Genomic DNA, 12,048 nt, shown 5'->3' on the forward strand with positions numbered 1-12,048 from the left:
AGCGCGCGGACGCTGGCGCGCTTATTTCCGCGAAAGCGGTCCCGGATAAAGTCCCGGACCTCCTCGCCTGCCCTCTCTCGCCGGCTCGAGCGGCAATATAAAAGGAAGTCGCTACATTTTGTTTTATTCAGGGGGCTTACAGCGAGGTGCCGCCCCGCGTCAGCATGCGGGGTTTGGCAACACTGGTCACTGCAGCACACCATCAGCATAGAGAAAGAAATTCAACAAGAGGGGACACTCGGCAAAAACTGGCAACAGGAAACACGTCACCATACGTCACGCTATACTTTTGACACCGAACGTTAGCTGCCGCGAGCATCGAAAAAAAGAAAGTGAACTTATGTTAACAGGCATTGATTTATTTTTTAAATTCTTTGCCGCGAAAACTAAAACGTTTTGCGTATAAATAAACTTAAGCTTTGCGACTTATTTTCCTCGCCTTACCTAGCCACAGGTCAATCACGCGCCAGATGCATGCGTCATCCGCCAGACACTCCCCCGAAGCCAGCGAGGACGGCTGCGCGCGCGTTTGAGCGGTCGCGCGCTGCGACCCGTCTGTCTCTCTCTCTTTTTTTTTTTTTATTGTAACCGGGTTTATTGGGCTGTCGGCGTATTCTTGCGTTCCTTCTGCACTGCGACAAGACACCACTGCACTATTGGACTACTGCAAGGTGAGAAATCTTGTTTCACAGTCTACGACGCAATTAGGCTTACGGCACGGGACCGAGACTTAAGACGTAGTTAGCGAAAAACAGCTCGGCCATCCTGGTGCAGTTAATTTGAGTTAATGAATCGTGCTGGGACATGTTTCCAACGCTTCCTAGGGGATTATTGTAACTTATTTCGGTTTTTGAGGCACACTGGCCGCACAGGGCGCTGTGTCGCAGTTAGGGAGAACTAACTGGGCCGTGGTGCGTAGTCTAGTGCATCTTGCTAGGAGAAGTTTGTGCCGCTTTCTCTGACGCCAGACATTACTGGAAAGTAATTTCGTTACTTTCTGGGGTACTTTCGAGGCACGCTGGCCGCACAGCGCGCTGTGACGCAGTTAACGATAAGCAGCTCGGCCGTGGTGATAAAGTTAGTTTGGCGTGTAATGAATCTTGGAGGGACAAGTTTGTGACGTTTTTTGTGGCCCCGCAAAAACATATACCTTCTTTCGGTACTCACGTCTCTTGAAAACATGATGGGCGATTGCCAAGAGTGATAACATGGGAGTGTCTCACTGGCGCCGGCAGAACGCCCGAAAGATAACGCCGAGGAACATATCAGAAACTTGTAATTCGAAAGTACCGTCTTCTAAAGGACTGAAAACAGGCTTTGCACCCACGCATTTGTCTTGAGTGCCTGTTGCGTCCGTCTCTGTGCATGTAGCGTACCGTCGCGTCACCCGAGGCCAAGTTTTGCAAATGCGAAGTTGCCCGTGTATTTGTGCGGCTTAAGTGCAGGAAATAATGCCCGGAAATGGGGGCATGCTTGGAAACAGATGTTTTCATATTTTAGGGTATTGTTTGGGATGAGTCGTGTGTTTTCTACGCCATATATGTAAAAGCGAATTGCTTTTGTTTGTAATGGCGCCCATTCACCCCTTTCGCACGTTTCGCCTCTACACGCAGTATTCCTATGTCTAAATACCAAAATGACACATGCTTGTAACATGCTGTTTCGTGCTTGTAAATGTCACATGCTTGTAATTTACTTTTTTTCAGCTGGTGCCGTCCGGTGTAGCTTCATACAGCTACTACTGCTTACCTGGGGTCACAACGTTGGATGAACGCACAAAAAGCGCGGAACGAGCTTTTATATAGAGCAAAATAAATCTTTCCTCATTTCACAAGGAGTCTTGCGTCTACTTTGTGAAATTGCACGTGGCACAGATTTGATGGCACTTGAGAAGATCGTTCGCAATCATTGTTACCAAACAATAAACCGATTCCGCACAAAGACCGTGCGCGGTCGGGCAAAAAAAATAAAAGAAAGCGCGCGCCTGAGCAATACGAAAAGCCGATAGGCGCAGCCGGGGCGAGGCGTGCCAGGAAGGCGTTCAAAATACGCGCGCCCGAAACCGGAAGTGATGTAAGTGATTGACACCGACCGCTTGGCACGCTGTAGTCAATTCGGTCGCTGGGCCCTATGGGAGTGTCCCCTCTTGTTGAATTCCTTTCTCTATGCCATCAGATTCGTTGTGAGCGATGAGCCAAATTGGATTAGATACCAGTCAAGGGCGAGAAGGACTCCGCAACGGTGGCCTTGTCGACCACCGTTGCACGTTGATGGCTGCCAGCGTCACCGTCTAAGGCGGCGGCTGGCCGGCTGCAGCCGAAGCGCAAGTAAGTTTCCCAATTTAAAAACTGTGATAAAACAGTAGCGCGCCGAGAGTGAACGAGCCTACATAGCTTGCACGTGACGTCACATCCACGGGCTCGCTGCCGCGGATGCCATGTTTGCGAACCGCTTGTCGCTAGTCTGACGCGCGCGCGCTGTGAGAATCCATCGAGCAGTTGTTTTCTCTGTGTCGTGACAGGCTTCTATTCGTATTTTCCTTGGTCATGCCAGCTTTTCCAACTGCACGGCGCTTTTGCGAGGTCTACTTCACACAGTTGATTAGCTCTGCGCGTGTACGGTACAAAGATTCGACTGTGCGAGAACGTCGATCCCTACACAATGCTCCTGGGAATGGACACAAGTGCCGACACCAGCCTGTTGCCAAGTGTCGCTCACGGCGACATCGTCAACTACTTGGTATTCTCCCCCAGCTTTGTGACCCTGGACCAGATGAAAGCCTACAAATCGCTGGAGTCCCACAATTATTTCACTAGTGGTTGGGTGAAGAGTTTGTCGGCTCGGAGGCTCGGAGAAGACAAAGTGCTCCTACTTGGAGAGGTAAGCGCAGGGTTTTTTTTTTTTTTTTTTACTTTCAAGGTCTCTCAACTGGTTGTACATAGTTTTAAAGCATCCGCCGCGGTGTCTCACTGGTTATGACGCTCAGCTTCATAACCCGAGAGCCGGTTTCGTCAGCGTCGGTTTCTCCAGTCGGGTGCGGCGAGAGGGGCCGATCGGCACACGGCTGGAGCCCTGTCGCTGCCGCGTCGGCACGCCATTCCTGCAATTCGGCTTGCCGCTTTTCGGCGTCCGCTTGCCGCTTTTCGGTGCGTCGTTTTATTGCGATAGCAATTATATGCACACTCCAAAGCAGATTTCTGCCGTCGGCGTCGCCGTTGCCGTCGCCGTGAGGTTCCGCATGACGTCAATGGAGATGAAATCGTCGCCGCGCGCCGCCGAACGCTGTATGTGCGAATGAAAGGGCGCGAGGGATGCGCGCTTTCACGGGGAGTGAACCCACGGCGGAGAACCAACGCGCGTTCTGCGCCGTGCTCCCTTAAGGGCTGCAGAAGTAGGCGTCTCTTTCCTCCTTTACAGTCACCATATATGTAGAGCAAACGCGCCTTCTTCCGACGCGCGAAAGGCCGTGGGGGGGGGGGGGGGGAGGGAAGGGAGGCGACGTTTAGCTGCGACACCAAGTGCCTATTTATATCAGAGGCTCCGGCAACAGTCACCAACGCCGCACGCATTTTGTGCGAACGCGGGCAAAACGCCGACGGCGTCGAGTTCTGCGTGTGGCCGGTGATGCTGCATGTCCAAGTTTATACAGCTGATGAAGCTACTATCATTACTCCGTATAGCTCTCTACAAATTTGCTATCGCAATTGATGCTTCGCCTTTCAGGTGAAACTGCGACAACTTTTTTCGAGGCATTGGTGTCGTGAGGGATTCATGTTCATGGCGCTGCAGCCGAGGAGAAGCGACGGAGCCCAGTCAGGGTCCGTCTCGTCGAACAGTTTAGCTGGCTTCCCTAAGAAAGCAAAATGAACAAAGTTACAAAACTAACCTTTCGTTATACGTATATCGCCGTTATCACGCTGTCAAAGTCGAAAGGAATTATTTACCGGCAATGAAGTGTGCGCCGCAGACTTGCAGGTTGCGGTTCTCGACGTCTAAGTTGGCACGTTTAATGCACGCCAGCCATAGGCGGCACCGCTTCGTGCTCAGCGCTTTCGGGCGCTCGCACTGTTTCTCCACGATCTTCGGTAATGAAAAGAAGTTGCTGTTAGCCGGTCTTTTTCTCCCGCGTGTGTCACTGCAGTTGGAACAACCAAATATCATGCACATGACCATGGTGACAAGACGTCTTGCGGGGCTTGCAACGACTATGGGAGAGTGAGCGGTTCATATGCATGGCGGACGCATATCCCAGAATTACTTTCACTGACGTCAGTGCAAGCTATGTAAAACCCGTAAAACGAGCAATCGCAGGGAATTGTGGGGCGCGCCGTCTGCTAGCAGCTTCCGGTTCGACGGACGACGCGGCCGCATCGGCGGCATGCCCGGCGCACGTGTTTTTCTACGCGGTTTCAACTGTCAGTCGTGCGAAGCTTTCCGTCGGCTTTGTCGACCAGCAATGTCGTACAATTCATGCAGCTGGTTTCCAGGTTTCAGTTCACTCTGGGCGCGATGATGACGATCCAAGAAAGGCAAGGATACACTTTTATTCATAAAGGAACTCTGGTTTTCGTTTCGGCGGCCTTTTTTGTTTCTGCCAGGTTTAGCGCTACGACATTTGCCGTTGCTTGGACGCACCGCACCGTCACTGACTGCTCTGCCTGCGGGTCAGCCAGACAGGTGAAAAAGTTATCGTTATCCGATAATTTATCAAGCGTATAGAAGCATTACTTGAAAATCTGGTGCTGAGGCGATGGCTACAGCGGCGCATGCTGTTCTGCGATCGTAGCTATATAAACCGATATCGCCGGTGTAACGGCGCAGCTAGCGCTGAAAATAACTTTGCGCGCTGTCAACGGCATTTCTCGGTCGAAACTCTAGGTTCATTTGAAGTGGTACGTAGTTAGACGTTCTCGCTTTTTTGTCAACAATGGCCGTATCGCCGTCATATTACGGCTGCGCATTACCTCTATCTGTGCTGAAGGAGCTAAGGAGGGCTAGTTGGTTACGAGTATTATGTATGTATCTCGCTGTGGCCCGCTTAAATTCGCGCCCTAAAACCTCGTTTCATAATACCTCTATATGTGCATGCGAGTACTGAAATAGTTCTGGTTGCCTGAGTCAATGTGAGAGAAAGAAATATCTTGGGGAATCATTCCGTGTCGGCCCTTACACAGCTAATCGCCGCCTGATAAGTGGCACTGTACTTTCATTTTCTTTTTGTTCACGGATGGTCTCTGCCCTGTTACAGTTTTGGAAGTGGCAGCCATTCCTCTGATACTTGTGCACAGCTGACTCAGCAAGGGTTGTTGCAAGGCAGTAGTTACATGCGTTCACCTTTAACGCTCGCATTTGAGCAGCCAACGGCTGAACAGCCGACGATGGTTTTGCTAGGAACATGTAACCGGGTAATCTTCGAGTGGGACAAAGCCGGACTGCAAGCGCAAGTGGCTCAGTCAGCGAAGGCGTTGCGCTGCTGAGCACGAGCTCGAGGGATCGAATCCCGGCCGCGGTGGCCGCATTTCGATGGAGGCTAAATGCAAAAACGCCCATGTGCTTGTGTTGTAGTGCATGTTAACGAACCCCAGGTGGTCAAAATTAATCCAGAGCCCTCCACTACAGCGTGCCTCATAATCAGAACTGGTTTTGGCACGTAAAACCCCAGAAAGAAGAACGGACTGCAAGCGCATCAACGGAATTCAGCGACGAAGCGGTGGCGGCGGCTGCGCTGACTCGAACCGGAAGCAGCTAGCAGAAGGCGCATCCCACAATTCCTCGCTATTTTAGGGGTCACCTTTTCGTGCAGCAAAATGTGACGCGCATCGTCAGGTGACCGGAGTCACTGAAAACGTCATCCCTCGATCCGTCGATGTGTGCTCTTTGCGTCATGCCTCAACCACATTGCTCGGTAGTGAGAGCACCTGCTGCCAGCAGTGCCCAGGAACGCGGTATTTGCAGAGTGAAGTGTCACGTTCAGTTTGTTTATTGCAATTGCGGCGGTTGTATTTCTCCTATGGGTCCCAGTTGACTTTAGGCAATGTAATTTTAAACTATTCTTGTTTGAAAACGTCTTTAATACTTTATTTTTTTTTATTAAAGAATACTTCCGCCGTGGCCTATTTGTCCAGAGCGGAATTATAAAAAAATCACCGACGATTACGATATTCCCTAATGCGGAATTTGAGCGCAGCTCTATACGTGTTTTCATTTCGCGATTATTGAGGCATCGCACCGATCACCGCACCAAGTGGCCCAGTCGCGACGCGCGGCGCTTTACATAGACCGACCACAGAGTTGCCGCTTCCCGGCAACTGCAGCTTACGCAACCGCAATCTTTACCAGGAAGCGTTTGCGGCAAACGCTGTGCGCGAAGGCGAGCTTTCTGGTTTCTTTTTTTTTCTCTTTCCCCCGGACATCAGGACGTTGTTGATATTGATGATGATTATTTAATGGCATCTGCTTTGAAACTCGGCGCTGACAAATATTCACCTAGCCTGCTTGATTTAATCAAGTATACTATACATGTTCTTTTGTCTAGAATTTTTGTATACCTGTCATTAATCTTTTTCTTTCCCAAAATCTACCTTGTACCGCTACCCATGATTTTGAGAGATGAGGTCGTATCAATCTCTTCCCTGCTTTTTTCCCCCCCAGTACTCTAATCGTCTCTCGCTTATCTGCACGGATGATTGGTTGATGTTTCCTTCCGCTTTAAACCCAAGCGGCGATGTGAGCGCCAACTGGTGGTGATTCAAGGTGGCTTCCTCAGCTTTGCTCCTCGCACTCTGTTCTCTATCGCCTTCTTTGATTCCCCGCTGCGCTCCGGCTTCGCTCGGTTCCGCCGAGGAAGGACAAGGCACGCCGACGATCAATGCAGGAGCGGGCGCCTAGGAGCTGCGTTTTAAAATATTCGGGTGGGATTCAGGAAGACGCGAATGACAACCTAGCTGTTTTAGAGCGCAACTTAGGCGCCCGTCTCGGCGGCGAGAGTCGGCCTCGGCGTAACCGACTGTAGAGCACTGCACGCGCCCGGGCCGACCCGAAAGCCCGGGCATGGCCCGGTCCGCGGGCCGGGCGGGGCCGTCCGAAGCGTTTGTCGGCGGGCTCGGGCCGGGCCCGGGCCGGACTCGGGCTTGAAGCCACGGGCCCGGGCTAGACTCGGGCCCGCTCATTGAAGGGCCTAAGTAGGCCTTCGAGCACACGCGACCGTTATGCATTGCATGGTTCAATGCATTCTGTGCCAAGCTGAAATGACACGTGCAAGATGACTGTCATAATCATCATCATCATCAGCCTATATTTAAGACCACTGCAGGACGAAGGCCTCTCCCTACGATCTCCACTTAACCCTGTCTTGCGCTAGCTGATTCCAACTTGCGCCTGCGAATTTCCTAACTTCATCACCCCACCTAGTTTTCTGCCGTCCTCGACTGCGCTTCCCTTCTATTGGTATCCATTCTGCAGCATTAATGGTCCATTGGTTATCCATCCTATACGCATTACATGACCTGCCCAGCTCCATTTTTTCCGCTTAATGTCGGCTAGAATATCGGTTATCCCCGTTTGTTCTGATTCACACCGCTCTCTTGACTGTATATCTTATCAAAGAAAATAGTAAAACAGGTGAAGTTCTCATTTTTAACAGCGGAGCTGTTTCAGCCGGGCGTAGTGTGTCTGCTGAATCCAAAAATGCGGGCCGATCCTGGCAGCAGTGCAGAAAGGGTCTAAGCGCAATGGCAAATATACCTAAATTAAATTATGGGGTTTTACGTGCCAAAACACCAGTTCTGATTATGAGGCACGCCGTAGTGGGGGACTCCGGAAATTTGGACCACCTGGGGTTCTTTAACGTGCACCTAAATCTAAGTACACGGGTGTTTTCGCATTTCGCCCCCATCGAAATGCGGCCGCCGTGGCCGGGATTCGATCCCGCGACCTCGTGCTCAGCAGCCCAACACCATAGCCACTGAGCAACCACGACGGGTGGCAAATATACCTGTGAACTAGCGAAACTGAGCCTGGATAAGTCTAGCTAAGAATGATGGGGACTACTTAAACTTAGTCAGTCATCGATAGACAATTGATAGCCAATCAATAGCTAGTCGATAATCGATCAATAATCAATAAATTCCCGAGAATGCTGGGGATGATTTGGTAGTGCTTAGCTTAGCCCAAATACGTGGCCAATACCTTACGATAGCCAATCGACAGCCAATCAATAGCTAATCGATAATCGATCAATAATCAATAAATTCCGGGAAATGCTGGGGATGACTTGGTAGTGCTGAGCCTAGCCCAAAAGCCAGGACTAGATAGGTGACCATCAGCTCGGCCGCCAGTGCAAGCTACGCTAATTTTTTTTTTCTTTTCCGCAAAAACGAACATTGCTTCCGCGTAAGGAAAAATAAATTATACGAAGAACCACTCCTCAAACTATGTTACCGCTTTTGTGATTGCGCTATTACCAGTGTCGATACTATTGCATTATTTTAGCGCTAAGGCCAGTTACTTTGGTGCTTGAATTCATAAAACAGCGTTTTCCTCAAAAAGTTAACTGGAACGCCCGTGCATTTCGTCGGACACATTGAAAATTAATATCTAGAAACTGGTTCAGTCTTGAGAGTTCGTTCCAAGTGAACTCAGCGGCTATAATTCGTAGATTGAAAGATGTGCCGTACTATAATTATTTAAAAAGCTAATTCGCGTAATTACGTTAAATATTCAATTAGGCGTTTTGACCATCCATTAGGCCATCCATGTCAGAATTAGCTCGGAACTACATAAAACAATGACCCTCCTTAGAGCGTCGTCGCATTAATGCGAACACAAGAAATCCTGAGATATGGTCAATTCCATACTTCAGAACACTCTATAATTAAGCATCAGTTGTTAATACATTACCTACCATTCACATTGAACAAATACAAAAATGCCGACAATTTCAGTAAGAAAGAACTCAGATCATACTTTGGTTGCTTGGAATGTATCTGACGTGATTATTATTCTGCCTTTGTGTATGGTTCTGAGTATATAATGTAAATCCTGTTTCGGTTTTCTTAGCAAATGTTATTCTTGTAAAATTCAGTCTCATGCTATGTTGTATAGCTGGTGTTGCGTTGTTTTGTATAGCGTATTGCTATTGTAGTGTTGTTTAAAATGCATTATGTTAAAACTTTTTCCAATTCTGTTAACTCGCCGTGGCGGAAATATTCTTTGTCTTTCCGTTCATAGCTATTTCGTCTATGAGAAATTTCATCGATAGCTGGAAATATATGTGAATTATTGTGCATGTGCGCACACTGTTTGCTGTACTATTTATTGCCTTACCTGGTCTTTTGGGTCACGTCAAGTTACATATGTAGCTTTTAATCCAAAATGACCACCCAGCATGTAAACTGGAGAATAAATTGATTTGATTTGATTGATTTCGTCGGACACTTTGAAGATTAGATTATCTCAAAGCTGGTTTAGTCGTGAGAATTCATTCCATGTGAATACGCCTTGCGAACTCGGTCGCTATAATTCGTAGATTGAAAGATGTGCCGTAAAATAATTAATTAAAAAGGTAATTAGCGTAATAATGGTAATTCTTCAATTAGGCGTTTTGATTTCTCGTGTAAGTAATGGCCGCCTCATCGAGTAGTTTAGATCAAGGATTATAATTGTTCTATCTGCCACAGGCAATCTTTAAAAAATGGTTCAACTAAAATGAAACACCCTGTATATTTGCATGCTAAATGGCATCATAGAACCATATCGTACAAATCAAGGTAAGTGTATGCGCACCAGCGGAAAAATAGCAGCACAGGCAATGGGCCGGATTATATACTGATGATCCCGTGGGAGAAACAAAGATTTCGGTCTTATTTTGCTTCATGCTGCAGCTGATTAAACCTCGAGAAGGTGAGGCTGACAGATACGGTACAATCTGTAAGTAAAAAAGAATTTTTTACTTACAGGCTGGGCCCGGTCATGCACACGCGGGCCCTAGCTAAGCTTAGTAATGAACGCCTGGGCCCGGACCGGGCTCAGTAACACGGGCCCGGGTTGGGCCCGGGCTTGGAACCACGGGCCCGGGCCGGGCCCGGGCTGGTCTCGGTCATGTACGCCCGGGCCAGGGCTGGGCTGGGGCTTCGTATTACGGGCCCGGGCTGGGCTCGGGCCGAAAAATTAGGCCCGTGCAGTGCTCTATTTAAACCGAGCGAACAAGCGCATCGGGGGATGAAAAACGCGAGTAGGTAAGCGGAGGAGGATGGCATGGCGAAGGCGTGAGAAGGAATGCGTAGTGCGGCGACGGTAGCTATAGGAGATGGCGCCAGAGTCGCGCCTCGTCTGGGAGGTCTGTCTGCGACGGCTCCTGTGTATCCCGCCCACGCGTCACCCACGCGCTGCCTCTCGCGAACTCCCGATTAGCGAGGCAGTCGCGCCACACTTCGCTGCGTTTGCAACCTGCCGCACGAGACAGGGCGTCCGCGCCAGCCAAGATATCGTCCACTGGAAGCACGCATACAGCTGCGCTCAAATTCGCATTAGGGAGTATCGTAATCGTCGGAGAACCTTTTGACCATTCTCGATACAATGAGAATAATTTTTGCGCATCGCAAAAAAAATATACAAATAAGTTGCATATTTGTCGAGAGTAATCTATAAAATTCGCAAGCTTTAAACTGAGCCAAATAAAATTCTATTTAGGCTTTCCAGCGTTCCAGAAAACGCCCGATTCAGCACCATTTATCCTCCTACCAATTGCGCCATTATTGTACAGCGAAGTTGTTAGTGCGACTGGAAGTACTCCAAAACTTGACAGGCGAGCTTTCGCGGTGTCCCAGGATAACTAGACAATTCAAGTCACTTATGTTTAGAGAAAATGTGGGAGATGCTAGGGCCGACGTGCAGGAAGGTTTTACGTATTCTGAGTTCATTAGGGGCTACACGAGAATTTCTAAACCCTCTATTTTCGCCTGTTTAGAGGCGTTTATGAAACGCTTGCAAAGTTGTACCTTTGCCCTGACAGAGCCACTACTGCAAGCCACTCTACATTTATTTATTTATTTATTTATTTATTTATTTATTTATTTATTTATTTATTTATTTATTTATTTACTCATTTATTTTTCAGTGAGAATTAGTTCCACTTCAACTAGTACATGCCTTGAAGCGCCTATTACTTTATGAAAGCGAAGCTTTCTTGCTTCCCTCTCCACATCTTAACGCATCTGGGGTGCTATGCAGGATGTGCCGAGTTTCTCGTTCGCCCGAGTTTTACCCGAGTTTGCTCGATGGCAGTCAGTGAACGGAGATAGCAAGGAACGCGCAATAACAGCAGGCAAAAATGAATGTCGAGATAAAGCCGCGTATGACAACATGAGCGCACCCTGCGAGGCACAGTGCTTCCGCGCTTCAAGCACAGAGGACTGCGCAACAAAACGCGCCAGCGCCGCGTATTGTTATCAACGTATTAGTGTCATTTAGCAATACCGTCACTGTCCCGGTGTCTATCTGCACACTTGCCGTGAGCCGCTTGCCACGCCCTTCTCGGGCGCGTCAAGGGCGGGCCTCCTCTTTCGAGCATTATCTTTCTATCCTCCGTCGAATTCGAACAGGGCACTCTTGCACCTACACTTTCCCTCAATCGAATACATTGGAATACAACAAATAAAATAACAAACATTTTATTTCTTAAAGCATCGGTTTTTCGTTTTGAATGCTATAAATTTGTCATGACAAACGGACATCGAGTGAATGATTAAATTTTGCACTTTTTTGCCACGAGTGGCGACAGTGAGGCGAAAGCTTACAAGCGGATGCATTCTAGACGGTCGCACGCACGAGGGAATTCATACGGTGAGCAGCCGTCAGGGGCGCTGCAGTGCTATTCTCAATTTAATCTTCACTCGGCTTCACTCTCTCGAGTGAAGCCGAACAGGACGGTCGTGGCCGAGTGGAGCTCAGCGCAGCAGGAGCAGTGAATAAGTTCAATTTTTGTTATTCTTATTTGGTTGATAGAAGTGTTAGGGTACCCGAGCTATCTATATATATTGTTTTTCATGC

The 12,048-nt window shown here is 48.8% G+C and overlaps 1 long non-coding RNA gene across 1 annotated transcript; it reads left to right on the forward strand.

The window, feature by feature from the left end:
- Positions 1-212: 212 nt before the first annotated feature.
- On the forward strand, positions 213-1,834 carry LOC125942352 (uncharacterized). Its single transcript, XR_007465029.1, has 2 exons — positions 213-671; positions 1,707-1,834. It is a non-coding gene; the product is annotated as an uncharacterized LOC125942352 (long non-coding RNA).
- The last annotated feature ends 10,214 nt before the right edge of the window (positions 1,835-12,048 follow it).

Source organism: Dermacentor silvarum, chromosome 1 (genome assembly GCF_013339745.2).
Source record: "Dermacentor silvarum isolate Dsil-2018 chromosome 1, BIME_Dsil_1.4, whole genome shotgun sequence".
In the NCBI taxonomy this organism is placed as follows: domain Eukaryota; kingdom Metazoa; phylum Arthropoda; class Arachnida; order Ixodida; family Ixodidae; genus Dermacentor; species Dermacentor silvarum.